At 48.7% G+C, this 17,920-nt stretch overlaps 2 long non-coding RNA genes, 1 other non-coding gene and 3 pseudogenes across 3 annotated transcripts; 3 read left to right on the forward strand and 3 right to left on the reverse strand.

The window, feature by feature from the left end:
• The first annotated feature begins 4,379 nt into the window (after positions 1-4,379).
• LOC137353600 (uncharacterized) lies at positions 4,380-5,226 on the forward strand. Its single transcript, XR_010969857.1, has 3 exons — positions 4,380-4,494; positions 4,634-4,695; positions 4,788-5,226. It is a non-coding gene; the product is annotated as an uncharacterized lncRNA (long non-coding RNA).
• Positions 5,227-7,679: 2,453 nt separating this feature from the next.
• Positions 7,680-8,925, forward strand: LOC137353514 (U3 small nucleolar RNA-associated protein NOL7 pseudogene; annotated as a pseudogene).
• Positions 8,926-9,260: 335 nt separating this feature from the next.
• On the forward strand, positions 9,261-9,424 carry LOC137354109 (U1 spliceosomal RNA). The gene has a single exon (XR_010970258.1). It is a non-coding gene; the product is annotated as a U1 spliceosomal RNA (small nuclear RNA).
• Positions 9,425-12,476: 3,052 nt separating this feature from the next.
• LOC137355108 (U1 spliceosomal RNA) lies at positions 12,477-12,623 on the reverse strand (annotated as a pseudogene).
• LOC137353601 (uncharacterized) lies at positions 12,477-12,893 on the reverse strand. Its single transcript, XR_010969858.1, has 2 exons — positions 12,864-12,893; positions 12,477-12,600 (listed from the first exon to the last, which is right to left on the reverse strand). It is a non-coding gene; the product is annotated as an uncharacterized lncRNA (long non-coding RNA).
• A 352-nt stretch (positions 12,894-13,245) lies between these two features.
• LOC137353515 (U3 small nucleolar RNA-associated protein NOL7-like) lies at positions 13,246-15,821 on the reverse strand (annotated as a pseudogene).
• Between the last annotated feature and the right edge of the window lie 2,099 nt (positions 15,822-17,920).

Below are 17,920 nucleotides of genomic sequence, written 5' to 3' on the forward strand. Positions count from 1 at the left end.
GGAAATTGTGTCTGAACTAAGTTATTCGAGTTCTTTGAGGAATTAACAAGCATGGTAGATAAAGGGAAATCTGTAGATGTGGTGCACTTGGATTTCCAAAAAGCATTTGTTAAGGTGCCACATCCAAAGGTTATTACACAAGCAAAGAGCTCATGGTGTAATGGGGGGTGGGGGGGGGGTAACACTGATAAAAGGACTGGCTCGCTAACAAGACGCAGCGAGTGGGGATAAATGGGGCAATTTCAGATTGACAAGCTGTAAATTTGTGGAGTGCCACAAGGGTCAGTGCGGGGCCTTAACTATTTACAATCTATATCAATGACTTAGATGAAAGGACCAAATGTATGATAGTTATATTTGCCAACATCCCAAGATAGGTAGGAAAGTAAGTTGTCAAGAGGAGGTCCAGAGTCTACAAAGGGAGAGAGATAGGTTACTTTTGGCAGATGGGGTATAATGTGGGAGAATGTGAACTTATTTACTTCAGCAGAAAGAATAGAAAAGCAGAATACTATTAAAATGGGGAGAGATTGCAGAACTCTGTGGCACAGAGGGATCTGGGTGTCCTGGTATATGAACCACAAAAAGTTAGTATGCAGTATTCTCGATGCAGAATTAAACAAGCGCATGGGAAAGGATTCCTCTGCTATGTCCAGACTGGCCAAGAGAGTGTGGGAAAATGGCGCACTGACACAGAACACAAATGTCCAAGTGTATCAAGCCTGTGTCCTCAGTACCTTGCTCTACGGCAGCGAGGCCTGGACAAAGTACCTCAGCCAAGAGCGACGTCTCAATTCATTCCATCTTTGCTGCCTCCGGAGAATCCTTGGCATCAGGTGGCAGGACCGTATCTCCAACACAGAAGTCCTCGAGGCGGCCAACATCCCCAGCTTATGCACCCTACTAAGCCAGCGGCGCCTGAGATGGCTTAGCCATGTGAGCCGCATGGAAGTTGGCAGGATCCCCAAGTACACATTGTACAGCGAGCTTGTCACTGGTACCAGACCAACTGGCCATCCATGTCTCTGCTTTAAAGACGTCTGCAAACACGACATGAAGTCCTGTGACATTGATCACAAGTCATGGGAGTCAGTTGCCAGTGATCGCCAGAGTTGGCGGGCAGCCATAAAGGCGGGGCTAAAGCGTGGCGAGTCGAAGAGACTTGGCAGTTTGGCAGGAAAAAAGACAGAAGCGCAAGGAGAGAGCCAAGTGTGGAGCCAACAACCAATTTTATCTACAGCACCTGTGGAAGAATCTGTCACTCTGGAATTGGCCTTTATAGCCACTCCAGGCGCTGCTTCACAAACCACTGACAACCTCCAGGCGCTTACCCATTGTCTCTCGAGACAAGGAGGCCAAAGACGAGTATGCAGGTACAGCGAGTGTTTGGGAAGGCAAATGGAATGTTGGAGTTTATTGCAAGGGGAATGGAATATAAAAGTAAAGAGTTTTACTGCAGCTGCAGGGCCTAGGTAAGACCACAGCTGGAGTACTGTGTACAGTTTTGGTGTCCTTATTTTAAAAAGGATATAATTGCATCAGAGGCAGTTCAGATAAGGTTCACTCGACTCATTCATAACTAAGTCCTTCATCCCAGGAAGAAAGGTTGAACAGGTTGGGCCTTTACCCATTGGAGTTTAGAAAAATGAGAGGCGACCTTATTGAAACATATAAGATCCTGAGGGGATTGATAGGGTGGATACCAGGAAGATGTTTCCTCTTGTGGGGGAGACTAGAACAAGGGGACAGAGTTTAAGAAGAAGAGGTTTCCCTTTTAAGACTGAGATGAGAATTTTTTTTGCCTCTGAGGGTTGTTAGTCTGTGGAATTCTCTTCCCCAGAAACAGCAGAGGCTCAGTCATTGAATTTATTCAAGGCAGAGTTAGAAAGATTTTTGAGGGGTCAAGGGTTATGGGGGGTGCCGACAGGACAGTGGAGTTGAGACCACAATCAGTTCAGCGATGAACTTATCGAATGGTTTGAAGGGCCAAATGGCCTATCCTGCTCCTGTGTTCCTGGAATGGACAGATGTGGTCAGGTTGATGAAGGTCTCTAGATGACCTGGCAGGGGAGAGGCCTTGATTCCGCAGGAGGATGTTGTGTTTCTGTGGGTTTTGGTTTCTCGGTGTGGATTTCAGCATTTTCATTCTTTTGGTGTTCGAGTTCTCCTGTGGTTGTTTTCATGCTGGTTTGGATCTTGGTCCCTGTCCTGTGAAGACCGAGCATAATGGCTGCAACCAACAATAGAGCTCCAGGCCAGGCAGTGTGTAACACAGTTAGGGTGGTAGTGAAAAACAGCAAAGGAGGTGCACACATGGACCATACCTCCGTCGTTAAGCGAGTCCTTTTCTAATGCTGTGGTTTCGAGATTTAAAGCTGCTGACATCTTCTGCCTGCAGGACATCTGTAGCAGTTGTTACTTTGATGTGACGTTCAAGAACATAGCAGGATGCATCAAGTTCCTGAAGGTCTTCAAGGAGAGAGGAAACCAGGCGCCGCTGTCAATCCTCACGGCGGAGCTACTGTTTACGCTGCCATTGCAATGAACCGGGTAGTGACCATCACCTCTACAACCCCTATGTTCATGTCGTGAATGTGCTCACTTTCCTCGCCAGGTACTGCACTCTGGTCCAGGACCTGTTTGGGATTTGGACCAGCAAGCTGCAGATCCAGGTCACCTTGAAGGTAGATGCCAATCGAACCATCCTTCACTCTGCCTCCAGCTTCGCTATCAGGGGAAGTTGAGGCTTCTTGGTCCACACGGGGCAGCCCAGGGTTTGTCGTACCTGTGGCAAATCCGGTCATGTGGTGGCCAGCTGCAGCACAGTCAATTATAGGAACTGCAAGCAGAGTAAGTGCTGCAACCTGTTCGGTGGGGCAGGCCACCTCGACAAGACCTGCCCAAAATACTCCCTCAGTTATGGACAGGGAGCAAGAACCAAGGAAAGGTATGGGGGAAAGGACAGTGAACGTGGCTGGTGCCGAGAAGGAAACCAGAAACCCTCCCCCCAGTGAGGAAAATCTGTCTCAGGAAGACAAGGAGAGGGAGCTGCAGAAAGCTAACAAATGCCGACCTTGTTACCTGAACCTCCCTATCAACAGACAGCATCAATGGAGGAGCAGCCAGGAGAGGGACAACTGGGTGAGTGGCAAGTGGTTAAGAGGAAAACCACAAAGACCACCCAGAAAAAAAAGGAACAGGCCACCACCCAAACCAGTGGCAAGAGGTGGTTTACGGACTACAGCAACTGCTCCTCATCACATGAGGAAGGGCCAGAAAGATGGCACCTTGCAAAAGCAATAAAATGCAAAGAAGCTAGAAGAGAAAGCCCCCCAGCTTCAAAACACTAGATGCAGCCAAGGGCACAGTGCTCCCTAACCCCAAATCAGCCAGCGCAGTGAGACACACAGCGCAGCCCAGCTCCGGGAAACCGGAAGCAGCAACGTCCTCGATGAGGAACAAAGGGAAAAACACCACCAGCAGAGAACAGTCAAAACCTGGCTGTTTACAAGATGCCTCCCCATCTCCCCGCCCCTGCCAAGTTGTCACCCGGGCAAACAAACCCCCTGTGATTGACCAGGAATGTTGCAGACCGAGTTTTGCAGACTGGCATATTCCAAGGTCCAGAACTACGTGCTGAGGGGTGCACTAAAGCTTGGGGCAGCCGCCACAAAGGCTCAATGCAGAAAGACAACAGTGTAAGGTCCTCCCGCCATAGCGAACTGAGCTGCTGGAACCTGTTTAAAACCCCATGTGCTGTTTGCACCAAAATGTTTTTTACTATGTAATACCAATGTACATTGCATTTAAAATGAAATGGCAAGAATTGTGAAGTATTTCATCTTTTCCTGCATCAAAAAAATCTCATCTTCCGAACTGGGAACATTGAACTGTTTGGTAAAGAATTTTCGCATATTTTTATGAATATGCTGTATTGTTGGAGAAAAAAGTTGGCTCCCGTGTCAGGAACGGTTCCTTTCTATGATTCTCCTCCTTGTTCTCCAATATATCCATCCACACACTCTCCATGGCGAGGACAAGGAAATTGGGGGAGTGACGAGGACGTCGGGGTCGAGCGAGGCTGTGTGCCTCTTTACAACCTGCTTCATCGTGACTATTCACTCCAAACCGCAAAGATAAATTCAATGTTCAGGAACGTGTTTGGTGACTGCACAACCCCTACTTGACATACTATTGGCACATGCGCAAATGAAGCCTCACTGGCTGAGACCTCCTCCCCAATGGCCACTTCCTCCTGCCTCCCCAGCTACTTCCTCCCATGGCCACTTCCTCGCCCCCCCACCACCCGCCTCCTCCACCACCCACCCCACCAGCCGCCTCCTCCCACAGCTGCTTCCTCCTCTTTCTTTTCATATAAAAGATGCCTTTGAGACGACAATCCTTCCTGGTGTCTGAAACTCAAGGACAGCATTCAAGCAACGAAGGCAGTGCAGGAGAAGACACAGAAGGATAATCTTAGCCTGCAGTATCATGGTAAATACTGGAGACATGAGTGCTGCAGATTGACAGTGACAAGCTGCTTGGTCTAAATTTTGAACCATGCTTTATTGTTGCTTTAAATGGTTTTAATCTAATTTGCCAAGTGTGACATAATTTGGTATTAAATTTGCAGTGTTACTGAAGAGGAGCCCAGATTCAACCTCGATTTTTGGTTGGAATAAGCACCAGCAGGGGGTAAGTGAGATTTTCCACTTTCCATTGATATCTGCTGAGAAGCAGGACTGGATATGAGAACAATTCTTAATTGTCTTTGGTTTTTCTTCCAGGGGAAGTGTGGGAGAGAGGTCCAGTGTAGAACAGCGCATGAAATAGGATCAATGCACAGAGCAACCGTTTCATTCTCTGAAATTTGTCACCATCTGAAAATGAAACTTGCATTTTATGAATGAAGTGGACATTGGGATGCTTCTTCTCTAGCCCAGCAACTATACAAATGCCAAAAGATTCTGGTGAATTCTCAGACTTTGCGTTCTTCACATGGACAATAAACTAGTGGATTTCATTCGCCGCATGGCGCTCCACAGGAACAATCTCTTCGGTTCTGCAAACAAGAAACTCGGCCTGTTCCTTTTGCAAGAATTTTGGCAAAGCAAAATTCATCTACTCAAACAGAGCAGTGTTTCAAATGGTTTGACACAGCAATGGGGATGTTTAAATTCATGCTCTTGTGTTTGTCTTTACTTAATACTCCATTAAACTCAGAAATGCTGAAAATGTTGAGGTTACTCTGTTGATATTGCTCCCTACTTTTCAATTGCACTTGCAATATTCCAACTGTCTAGTGCCTGCTTTTGCGTACCCCTACAGGCAGTTGCAACACAGCACCACAAATCAGGACACCCACTCCGGAGAGTTCTGGAAGGTACCTCCAGAGTAGTCAAGGCACCAGAACTTTTACCTCAGCACCCTAATGGTCTGCTCAAAACCGTGATTCTCATGACAGCATTGGTTTCATTATGAGTGCTGGCCACAAGTTTGTTGGAGGGGAGACATTAGCCAGGTGTACAGCAGATGTCTCATCCTCCAGCATCCGTTCTCTGGTTTGACATTGTGACTGAAAGACATCATACTGTTTCCAGGATAACTGGCATTCACCACCTATGATGAGCTGGGCAGGGTTGTAGGCCAACTGTAGTGCAGTAGCTTCTACTGAGCAAATGGAGTCTCGGACTGGAATTTTACCTGCTCAAAACGGGCGTCCGAGGTGAAAAATGGCAGTCGATATCAGGTCCCCGACATTATTACTCCCAATCACCATTTGACATGGGTCGGACGGGGGGAGAGATTGAGGTGCTGATCGCTGTCCACTTTGCAGCAATTAAGGGCCAATTGACATAGTCTAGAATTCAATTGACAGCCATTTTACGTCAGCTGTCACATTTTGTGCCTGGCAAACGAGTCAAACGGGGAGTTGGGAACTCGGCAGCTTTGAAAGAGCGGCAACCAGTGTATCTGTGAAGGAGTTGGAGGTACTGTTTTTTTATTACACTTTGATAGATTTGTGTGCTGTTTTGAAGGTTGGGACTGTTTTTGCTGGTTCACCAGGGTTCACCTGAGTGATTGAAACTCCTGGTTGGGCCACAGCATCACTGATTTATTCTGTGTAGGAGAGGGGGGGTTCTGAGTGCCTGTCCTTGCAGCAGACTGCAAATACCTGTCCTCAGAACATCTTTGGGACACTGCAGCCATGGGAATTGTCCGCTCTGGAGGCAGCTCACCTCTTGAGGAAGACTTCGCCACAAAGAGGGACAGGAGGGCAAATGTCCAGTGAAATCAGCAATCTGCTGGCCAAGTGCAGCCTGGTAATGGGGGAGGGGCAGAAGGTCACAGAGTGCGCCAGGAGCAACCACCTGTGAGGAAATGAGCCTACCCAGTAGGCAGGGTCTATTGCCCGCGATTGAGCCTTCTTCAAATGTCACAGCGCCAGTGCCGAAGACATCACCTGTCCCGAGAGACTGTCACATCCCTGAGATGCTGGCAGCAGAGGTCGCTTCCAACTGCGTGGGTGGCCATCCAACGGCAGCCCCACTGAAGCTAACAGTCACTCTGAACTTCTATGCATCAGGTCCTTCCTGGCCTCATCAGGAGTGTGCAATCATCAGCGCATCACTACATTGCTACATTACCACTACAGGTGGTAACTGATACCATATTCAGGCATGCCAACAGGTTCATCAGGTTCCAGACAGACTCCGCCAGTCAGGCTGAGAGCACCAGAGGATTCAGCACCGTCGCTGGGTTCCCCGTGGTCCAAGGAGTCATTGATTGCACACATGTGGCCATTCGAGCACCTACAGATCAATCAGGGCCTTCATTAATCGAAAGGGGTTTCATTCAATGAATGTGCAACTTGTCTGTGATCACTGTATATTGCAAGTGTGTGCTCGTTATCCTGGAAGCAGTCACGGTGCATTCATTCTCCAGAACTCCCAGGCACCAGCACTATTCAGCACCCCTCCACCCAGCCCCCCCGAGTGCCTGCAAGGATGGATACTTGGTGACAGGGGATACCCGCTGACGACATGGCTGATGACACCAGTGAGGAACCCACAGAATGAAGCAGAGGAACGGTACAATGCAAGCCATGCGACCACCAGAGTCACGATTGAGCAGACCATGGGTCTTCTGAAAATGAGATTTAAGTATCTCAATCGCTCAGGTGGTGCCCTACAGTACTCGCCAGCAAGGGTATGTTGCATTGTTGTCGTCTGCTGTGCCTTACATAACCTGGTGCTGCAGTGGAGGGGGAGGGGGGGAAGAGGGGAAGAGACCCTGGAAGATGACGACGACGTTGTTCAGCACGAGGCATCCTCAGATGAGGATGTTGAAACAGCTGAGGATGAGGAGTAGGGGGCACAGCCACCTGAATAGCAGGGGGAGGGAACTGGAGGTTTGCAGGAGTTGAGTAGCTCTATTCCTTCTTCTAATATGCTGCTCCGCCAAACATCCTACTTGCTGCAGGTAAGCCTCTCAGAGCCAGTGAGGTTGCTGAAAGTCCTTTTAAATGGCTTTCAGCACCTTCTTCCGGCTCCAGCTCCGCCCCCGACACTCACCCTCCCACCCGTGCCCTTTTCTGTCATTGGTATTCTTTCAGGTTGTCCTGATGAGTGCAAGAAGAAAAGCTTCGACAAAATGTCTCTGTCTTCTTCAACCGTTTAATGTGGCTTCTCCTCACATCATTTACCGGCTATGTGGACAATGATCATACTGCAGAGAGTAAGATAGATTGCAAAGCCAGACTTAAACAAAGGGAGGTGGGTTTGCTCCCTTTGGGAAACCGGTGAAATATTTCAAGCAAAGGCAGCGAATGTGACAAGTGAGGAAGACTTGACGGCCAGAACTCGCTCCCTACGTCCCTATTGGTGTTGAGGTGCAAAACTTGAAAAGTGCTTTTTCGAAGGCATCAGATTGTGAACGGTGTTTGAAAGGAAGAGAAGCCAAGCATTTCCTTCCTTTGTTTGCAATGTCTACGTCTAGGGATTTCTTTCCGGAAAACGCCTCGCGGCCTGAAGGAGAATGGCATGGAAGTTGGTTCTGTAAAGAGTCAAGAGAGCCGGGAAATGTTGGCCGAGATCAGCCCAGAGGAAGAGGACGAAGCGCCGGAGGAGGTGACTTTCAGCAGCGCCCGGGAGGAAGCTGAAAAGAGCATGAAAGCGCCGCTGGAGAGCGTGAGGAGAGACAAAGCTTTGCTGAAGGAGAAAAGAAGAAGAAAGGAGCAATTATTCAAAGAGCAAAAGAAGCGCAAGTTGCTTCCAGATGGCATTCTTTAAGAGATTACTTCAGTCCGAGAAAAGAATGACCAGGCACCTGACTCAAGTAAAGAAGGTGATGATTGTAATTCTGTGCAGCAACCTGAGGAAGATAGTGGATTGAAGGAAGATGTTGAAGAATGTGTGGATACCAGATGGAAGGAGAGCTCCATGGCCATTCCATTAAAGGATCAAGGCCAAACAAAGCAGCAGGTTGAAAATGCCAGATTAATGATCGACTGTATGGCCCAGGCAGCAGGAGAGGCAGTGTCAATGAATACTTCTCACTTGCAAACAAGAAAGCTCAACAGAAAAAACCAGCAATGCAGTTTGTCAACAAATCCTGGGGAGCAGAGCTTAAACAAAAATCTGGAAAGTTTCGAAAGTTGTAGATTCAGCATCATGGTGTGACTGCAAGATGAGAGAATGGAACTAGTGAGAAAACTAAAATCTACACGGGCTCTTAAACAGATGAAATGGGAGGTTTCTTTGGCTGGAAGTAAACTCTGAATTTAGTACATTAATGCTAACCTTCAAGAGGAAGCTCTTTGTCATTTGTGCAGTTAATAGTCCATTGGTTTGAACCGTGTCTTTTGTTATTATACTCAAGGACAGCTGTTAAGATTTGTTTCTGTATAAAGAAGGAAGATTGCTTGAGACTGTTCTAATGTATATAATCTCTAATCTTTCTAAAATATTTAATGGACATGAAAAAAAAGCCTCGCGGCCTGAAGAAAGGCAGCTGAGGGAGGGGGAGGGTGCTGATTTCCTATTAAGGGCATTATGCAAATAGCATTGCAGGCTCTGGATCCGTGCGGCATTTTGTCGGAAGGTGTAATGAATGATAGAGTGCAATATTTGCCAAGAACTGACATGTGCGAAGAGCAGCAGATTGTGAATGGAGTGTCAAGGTGATGTGTAAAAACGGAGTGTTTGAGACCGTAAGAGGTGGTGTGTGATGTCAGGTGGCAGTGTGTGATGCTATTTAGCATACTTACCTGGCAGGGGAGAGACCATGATCAAGAAGGTGGTTCTCCCAGGACGAGGCTAGCCCATTGCACTTCGGGTGTGCTGACGCCTGCGATGTCCCCAAATGCGGGATACTCGACTGCAAAATTTGTGGTAGTGGGGGACTGCGTTCGCGCTCTCCCCTGGTTTTACAAAGCAAAATTAGATTTTACTGTGTTTTGCTCTATTTCCGACGCGGTTGTTTTTTCTTCTTGTTGTCTTAATAATTCCATAATCTTTTCTGTTCGCCACGCGTTCAGCACGGCGTATCAGCATTCTTTCTCTCCATTGTGCCCAGCGACCTGCTCATCAGCTGCCACATGCTCACGTTCTTACTCGAAATGCTTCCCCACTCCTGCCCTGCGCCACGCTGCTCACCCGACCCATCTTGCACTTTATCGCCACGTACAAAATGGACCCTGTCTGCACAGACACCATCTTCAAACCTCGACATGAAGCTTGCCCCACTTTTCTGTGCCAAGTCTCACTACCTGCTCACCTTCTATCTGGCCCCCATCTTGCCAGGGATGGGTCTGGTCTGCCCACATTGCCCCAGAATGCTCCATCCACTTCCACTCCGCCCTACCACCTCTCCTTCGTGGAAAAGTGCAGACAGGGTCCATTTTGTACGTGGCGATAAAGTGCAAGATGGGTCGGGTGAGCAGTGTGGCGCAGGGTAGGAGTGGGGAAGCATAGCAGGTTGCTAGGCACAATGGAGAGAAAGAATGCTGATACGACAGGCTGAACGCGTGGCGAACAGATAAAAGAGTTTCTTTTGGGCCTCCTTATCTCGAGAGACAATGGATATGCGCCTGGAGGTGGTCAGTGGTTTGTGGAGCAGCGCCTGGAGTGGCTATAAAGGCCAATTCTGGAGTGACAGGCTCTTCCACAGGTGCTGCAGAGAAATTTGTTTGTTGGGGCTGTTGCACAGTTGGCTCTCCCCTTGCGCCTCTCTTTTTTCCTGCCAACTACTAAGTCTCTTCGACTCGCCACAATTTAGCCCTGTCTTTATGGCTGCCCGCCAGCTCTGGCGAATGCTGGCAACTGACTCCCACGACTTGTGATCAATGTCACACGATTTCATGTCACGTTTGCAGACGTCTTTATAACGGAGACATGGAAGGCCGGTGGGTCTGATACCAGTGGCGAGCTCGCTGTACAATGTGTCTTTGGGGATCCTGCCATCTTCCATGCGGCTCACATGGCCAAGCCATCTCAAGCGCCGCTGACTCAGTAGTGTGTATAAGCTGGGGGTGTTGGCCGCTTCAAGGACTTCTGTGTTGGAGATATAGTCCTGCCACCTGATGCCAAGTATTCTCCGAAGGCAGCGAAGATGGAATGAATTGAGACGTCGCTCTTGGCTGGCATACGTTGTCCAGGCCTCGCTGCCGTAGAGCAAGGTACTGAGGACACAGGCCTGATACACTCGGACTTTTGTGTTCCGTGTCAGTGCGCCATTTTCCCACACTCTCTTGGCCAGTCTGGACATAGCAGTGGAAGCCTTACCCATGCGCTTGTTGATTTCTGCATCTAGAGACAGGTTACTGGTGATAGTTGAGCCTAGGTAGGTGAACTCTTGAACCACTTCCAGAGCGTGGTCGCCAATATTGATGGATGGAGCATTTCTGACATCCTGCCCCATGATGTTCGTTTTCTTGAGGCTGATGGTTAGGCCAAATTCATTGCAGGCAGACGCAAACCTGTCGATGAGACTCTGCAGGCATTCTTCAGTGTGAGATGTTAAAGCAGCATCGTCAGCAAAGAGGAGTTCTGTGATGAGGACTTTCCGTACTTTGGACTTCGCTCTTAGACGGGCAAGGTTGAACAACCTGCCCCCTGATCTTGTGTGGAGGAAAATTCCTTCTTCAGAGGATTTGAACGCATGTGAAAGCAGCAGGGAGAAGAAAATCCCAAAAAGTGTGGGTGCGAGAACACAGCCCTGTTTCACACCACTCAGGATAGGAAAGGGCTCTGATGAGGAGCCACCATGTTGAATTGTGCCTTTCATATTGTCATGGAATGAGGTGATGATACTTAGTAGCTTTGGTGGACATCCGATCTTTTCTAGTAGTCTGAAGAGACCACGTCTGCTGACGAGGTCAAAGGCTTTGGTGAGATCAATGAAAGCAATGTAGAGGGGCATCTGTTGTTCACGGTATTTCTCCTGTATCTGACGAAGGGAGAACAGCATGTCAATAGTCGATCTCTCTGCACGAAAGCCACACTGTGCCTCAGGGTAGACGCGCTCGGCCAGCTTCTGGAGCCTGTTCAGAGCGACTCGAGCAAAGACTTTCCCCACTATGCTGAGCAGGGAGATTCCACGGTAGTTGTTGCAGTCACCGCGGTCACCTTTGTTTTTATAGAGGGTGATGATGTTGGCATCGCGCATGTCCTGGGGTACTGCTCCCTCGTCCCAGCACAGGCATAGCAGTTCATGTAGTGCTGAGAGTATAGCAGGCTTGGCACTCTTGATTATTTCAGGGGTAATGCTGTCCTTCCCAGGGGCTTTTCCGCTGGCTAGGGAATCAATGGCATCACTGAGTTCCGATTTGGTTGGCTGTATGTCCAGCTCATCCATGACTGGTAGAGGCTGGGCTGCATTGAGGGCAGTCTCAGTGACAGCATTCTCCCTGGAGTACAGTTCTAGGTAGTGCTCAACCCAGCGGTCCATCTGTTTGCGTTGGTCAGTGATTATGTCCCCCGATTTAGATTTGAGGGGGGTGATCTTCTTGATGGTTGGCCCAAGAGCTCTCTTCATGCCATCATACATTCCTCTGATGTTTCCGGTGTCTGAGGCCAGCTGAATATGACTGCATAGGTGTTGCCAGTAGTCGTTTGCGCAACGCCTAGCTGTCCTTAGTGCAGTACTTCTGGCTGCTTTAAGTGCTGCGGATGTTAAATCGCTGGGGGCTTTCTTGTAGTTCAAAAGTGCAATGCGCTTAGCGGCTATGACAGGTTCCAGCTCTTCAGTATGAGATTGAAACCAGTCTGCATTTCTCTTCGCACTTTTGCCGTAGGTGGTCAAAGCTGACTCATAGATGGCGTCTCTGATGTGGGCCCACTTGGTCTCAGCATCCCCTGTGGAAGTGTTTTGAAGGGCTGTTATAAGTGAGTAGAGAATTATAAAAACAAAAAGAAAAAACAACCACGTCGGAAATAGAGCAAAACACAGTAAAATCTAATTTTGCTTTGTAAAACCAGGGGAGAGCGCGAACGCAGTCCCCCACTACCACAAATTTTGCAGTCGAGTATCCCGCATTTGGGGACATCGCAGGCGTCAGCACACCCGAAGTGCAATGGGCTAGCCTCGTCCTGGGAGAACCTTTTTTTTTATTTCCAAAATATACTTTATTCATAAAAATCTGTAAAAATTACATTGCCAAACAGTTTCCAAACAGCACCAAAAAATACAAACATTGCAAAAGAGATCAGTTTCTTTCAATAATGTCATGAGTTTCTTCCCAACCCTTCCGTTTCACAATTGTCATGTCAATTACAGTTTTACATTTACAGCAATTGAGAATATTAACGATACAGTTCGAGGGGCTTCCCATGGTTCCAGCCCCTCAGTCGTCCTGGGAGAACCACCTTCTTGATCATGGTCTCTCCCCTGCCAGGTAAGTATGCTAAATAGCATCACACACTGCCACCTGACATCACACACCACCTCTTACGGTCTCAAACACTCCGTTTTTACACATCACCTTGACACTCCATTCACAATCTGCTGCTCTTCGCACATGTCAGTTCTTGGCAAATATTGCACTCTATCATTCATTACACCTTCCGACAAAATGCCGCACGGATCCAGAGCCTGCAATGCTATTTGCATAATGCCCTTAATAGGAAATCAGCACCCTCCCCCTCCCTCAGCTGCCTTTCTTCAGGCCGCGAGGCTTTTTTTTCATGTCCATTAAATATTTTAGAAAGATTAGAGATTATATACATTAGAACAGTCTCAAGCAATCTTCCTTCTTTATACAGAAACAAATCTTAACAGCTGTCCTTGAGTATAATAACAAAAGACACGGTTCAAACCAATGGACTATTAACTGCACAAATGACAAAGAGCTTCCTCTTGAAGGTTAGCATTAATGTACTAAATTCAGAGTTTACTTCCAGCCAAAGAAACCTCCCATTTCATCTGTTTAAGAGCCCGTGTAGATTTTAGTTTTCTCACTAGTTCCATTCTCTCATCTTGCAGTCACACCATGATGCTGAATCTACAACTTTCGAAACTTTCCAGATTTTTGTTTAAGCTCTGCTCCCCAGGATTTGTTGACAAACTGCATTGCTGGTTTTTTCTGTTGAGCTTTCTTGTTTGCAAGTGAGAAGTATTCATTGACACTGCCTCTCCTGCTGCCTGGGCCATACAGTCGATCATTAATCTGGCATTTTCAACCTGCTGCTTTGTTTGGCCTTGATCCTTTAATGGAATGGCCATGGAGCTCTCCTTCCATCTGGTATCCACACATTCTTCAACATCTTCCTTCAATCCACTATCTTCCTCAGGTTGCTGCACAGAATTACAATCATCACCTTCTTTACTTGAGTCAGGTGCCTGGTCATTCTTTTCTCGGACTGAAGTAATCTCTTAAAGAATGCCATCTGGAAGCGACTTGCGCTTCTTTTGCTCTTTGAATAATTGCTCCTTTCTTCTTCTTTTCTCCTTCAGCAAAGCTTTGTCTCTCCTCACGCTCTCCAGCGGCGCTTTCATGCTCTTTTCAGCTTCCTCCCGGGCGCTGCTGAAAGTCACCTCCTCCGGCGCTTCGTCCTCTTCCTCTGGGCTGATCTCGGCCAACATTTCCCGGCTCTCTTGACTCTTTACAGAACCAACTTCCATGCCATTCTCCTTCAGGCCGCGAGGCGTTTTCCGGAAAGAAATCCCTAGACGTAGACATTGCAAACAAAGGAAGGAAATGCTTGGCTTCTCTTCCTTTCAAACACCGTTCACAATCTGATGCCTTCGAAAAAGCACTTTTCAAGTTTTGCACCTCAACACCAATAGGGACGTAGGGAGCGAGTTCTGGCCGTCAAGTCTTCCTCACTTGTCACATTCGCTGCCTTTGCTTGAAATATTTCACCGGTTTCCCAAAGGGAGCAAACCCACCTCCCTTTGTTTAAGTCTGGCTTTGCAATCTATCTTACTCTCTGCAGTATGATCATTGCCCACATAGCCGGTAAATGATGTGAGGAGAAGCCACATTCAAAGGTTGAAGAAGACAGAGACATTTTAGATTAGATTAGATTAGAGATACAGCACTGAAACAGGCCCTTCGGCCAATCGAGTCTGTGCCGAACATCAACCACCCATTTATACTAATCCTGCACTAATCCCCTATTCCTACCAAACATCCCCACCTGTCCCTATATTTCTCTACCACCTACCTATACTAGTGACAATTTATAATGGCCAATTTACCTATCAACCTGCAAGTCTTTTGGCTTGTGGGAGGAAACCGGAGCACCCGGAGAAAACCCACGCAGTCACAGGGAGAACTTGCAAACTCCACACAGGCAGTACCCGGAATCGAACCCGGGTCCCTGGAGCTGTGAGGCTGCAGTGCTAACCACTGCGCCACTGTGCCGCTTTTCTTCTTGCACTCATCAGGACAACCTGAAAGAATACCAATGTAAGGGAAGCAACAAATTAATACTGTATAAGAAGAGACTGCTGATCGGTTGGCAAGTGGACTCTGATTGGTAGAGGCGTTGACAGTTTTATGGTGACTGACAGTTAACTGCCAAGCTTTGTTTGAAATTTGTGTGGCGCATTTGCATGTACTGGAAGCTACATATATTAATACACAGGGCCCTGTTCTTTGCAGACAGAAAGAACATGTATACACACTGCGCCTATTTCAGGTAAACAAAATATGTGACAGCCATTTGCTGCTTCATTCCTCAGGGCAATGCCTTGACCAATCAGAGTCAACCTGCCCGCTTTAAATTTCAAACAAAGCTTGGCAGTTAACTGTCAGTCACCATAAACTGGTGCATTCTGCACGGCAACGCCTCTACCAATCACAGTCCACTTGCCAACCAATCAGCACTCTCTGCTCATACAGTATAAATTTGTTGCTTCCCTTATGCTTGCGAGTTGTCCTGATGAGTGCAAGACGAAAAGCTTTGACAAAATTTCTCTGTTTTCAGCAATATTCAGGTTGTAGACACGCATGGGAAATAACCCGCACCAACAGAACAGGCGACAGAGCCAACGTGTTGCTGTCCATTGCTGCATCCAGGAGGTGACTGAGGCCGGAATTTTACTTGTCCCGGTGGGTCCACGTTCCCGGAGGCAGAAGCAGGTGCCAAGGTTGCTCCCGCTCCGCGCTCAGCTGCCACGGCGATCGAGCGCTAAGTGACCAATTAGTGGCTCGGCAGTGTATTTATGACAGAAAAGGGCACGGGTGGGAGGGTGAGTGTCGGGGGCGGAGCTGGAGCCGGAAGAAGGTGCTGAAAGCCATTTAAAAGGGCTTTCAGCAACCTCACTGGCTCTGAGAGGCTTACCTGCAGCAAGTAGGATGTTTGGAGGAGCAGCATATTAGAAGAAGGTATACAGCTGCCTGAGGGTGAAAGGAGTGCAACAGGAATTAAAGGGGTCACCCCTCCAGTAAACATGAATATACCAGAGAGAGACCAGAACCCGCTTGCGGCAATGGCAGAGAGATGCCACCGCATGGCACCTAGGTTCTCTGAAGACTCCCTGCATGTCCTCCTCCAGGGGGCTGAGGCAAGGCAGGAGGCCCTCTTCCCATCAGACGGAAGGAGGAGGCCTCCCCAAGTCACCAAGAAGGCGTGGCTGGAGGTAGCGGAGGGGGTCAGCAGCCGCGGAGTAGTGAGGACACGGCTCCAGTGCCGCAAGCGGGTCAATGACTTCTGTGCCCTGCCAGGGTAAGGGGCATTCCGCAGTCATCGCAGCTTTTAACTGATACGGGAGGGTCACTGGGTGCTGATGCTGCAAAGTCAAAGCCATCCATCTTCAGTGATTGGCTGCATCCCTGCCTTGGGCCGTATACTGGGCACATCTGAGATACACATTGATGCAGAGGTGTGCCATCCATGCACCTCAATGGCATTGGTTCCAGATGCAGCATGCAGCACGAGGGGTGAGTGGGTGCTCTTTCAAGTCAAGGGACTGAACTAATTGCCAAGTGTCTCCACAGGAGAAGAGGGCCCGGACCGATGGCGGGGTGGCCAACCCAACATCCCTCTGAGGTCAGCAGGGAGGCCAAATCGAGCTTTAAGAGGGCACAGGAGCAACAGCAGAATGCATATGGGGACTCCTCTCCGGGTGCTCCTGATACATTCCGAAGCTCTTTGTCCCTCAGCCAGTGACGACATCACCTCATAATCCCAGGGTGTCTGAGGGTGGTCCTGAGACTGCTCAGGGTCACCTCAACAGGCCGGGGCCCTCACGACCTCGGGCAGGCAGAGGACACCCGCCAAAGTCATCCAAAGCCACAGGGCAGCCTGAACAGCCACCTGCCTCTGCCGTGACTGGCTGCGAGGGGTCGTCCACATGTGTGAGCACTCGCAAACGTTTCAAACTATCAGAACGGCGGTGTCACTGGTACAATTTGTAAATATTTATTTGCTGTTATACTTCATGGAAAATTGTTACATTTTTCACTTGGCATTTTCATCTGTCATAAGTCGACGCTGATGTTTTAGGCCATCTTGTTCTGCATGAGATGGAGACTTGGGGAGGTGGTGTATTCGGGCCTTGTGGTGTTTGAGGGAAAGGCAGGCCATTGCAGCTGAGATTTCCACCAGCAGGTGAGTGCTTCTGTGCTTCCAGCTGATGAGAATGCCTCATTTCACACGGACATGTCAGTCACTGGGTGACGAGCCTCCGTTCAGGAAAAACTCCTGAGTATTAGAGCCTCCTGGGACTCCCTTGTACTCAACTCCTGCAAACCTCCAGCTCCCTCCCCCTGCTATTCAGGTGGCTGTGCCCCCTCCTCCTCATCCTCAGCCATTTCAACATCCTCGTCTGAGGATGCCTCGCGCTGAACAACGTCGTCGTCATCTTCCAGCGTCTCTTCCCCTCTTCCCCCCGCTCCCCCTCCACTGCAGAACCAGGTTATGTAAGGCACAGCAGACGACAACAATGCAACATACCCTTGCTGGCGAGTACTGTAGGGCACCACCTGAGCGATTGAGATACTTAAATCTCATTTTCAGAAGACCCATGGTCTGCTCAATCGTGACTCTGGTGGTCGCATGGCTTGCATTGTTCCGTTCCTCTGCTTCATTCTGTGGGTTCCTCACTGGTGTCATCAGCCATGTCGTCAGCGGGTATCCCCTGTCACCAAGTATCCATCCTTGCAGGCACTCGGGGGGGCTGGGTGGAGGGGTGCTGAATAGTGCTGGTGCCTGGGAGTTCTGGAGAATGAATGCACCGTGACTGCTTCCAGGATAACGAGCACACACTTGCAATATACAGTGATCACAGACAAGTTGCACATTCATTGAATGAAACCCCTTTCGATTAATGAAGGCCCTGATTGACCTGTAGGTGCTCGAATGGCCACATGTGTGCAATCAATGACTCCTTGGACCACGGGGAACCCAGCGACGGTGCTGAATCCTCTGGTGCTCTCAGCCTGACTGGCGGAGTCTGTCTGGAACCTGATGAA

This window comes from Heterodontus francisci, chromosome 41 (assembly GCF_036365525.1).
Source record: "Heterodontus francisci isolate sHetFra1 chromosome 41, sHetFra1.hap1, whole genome shotgun sequence".
In the NCBI taxonomy this organism is placed as follows: Eukaryota; Metazoa; Chordata; class Chondrichthyes; order Heterodontiformes; family Heterodontidae; genus Heterodontus; species Heterodontus francisci.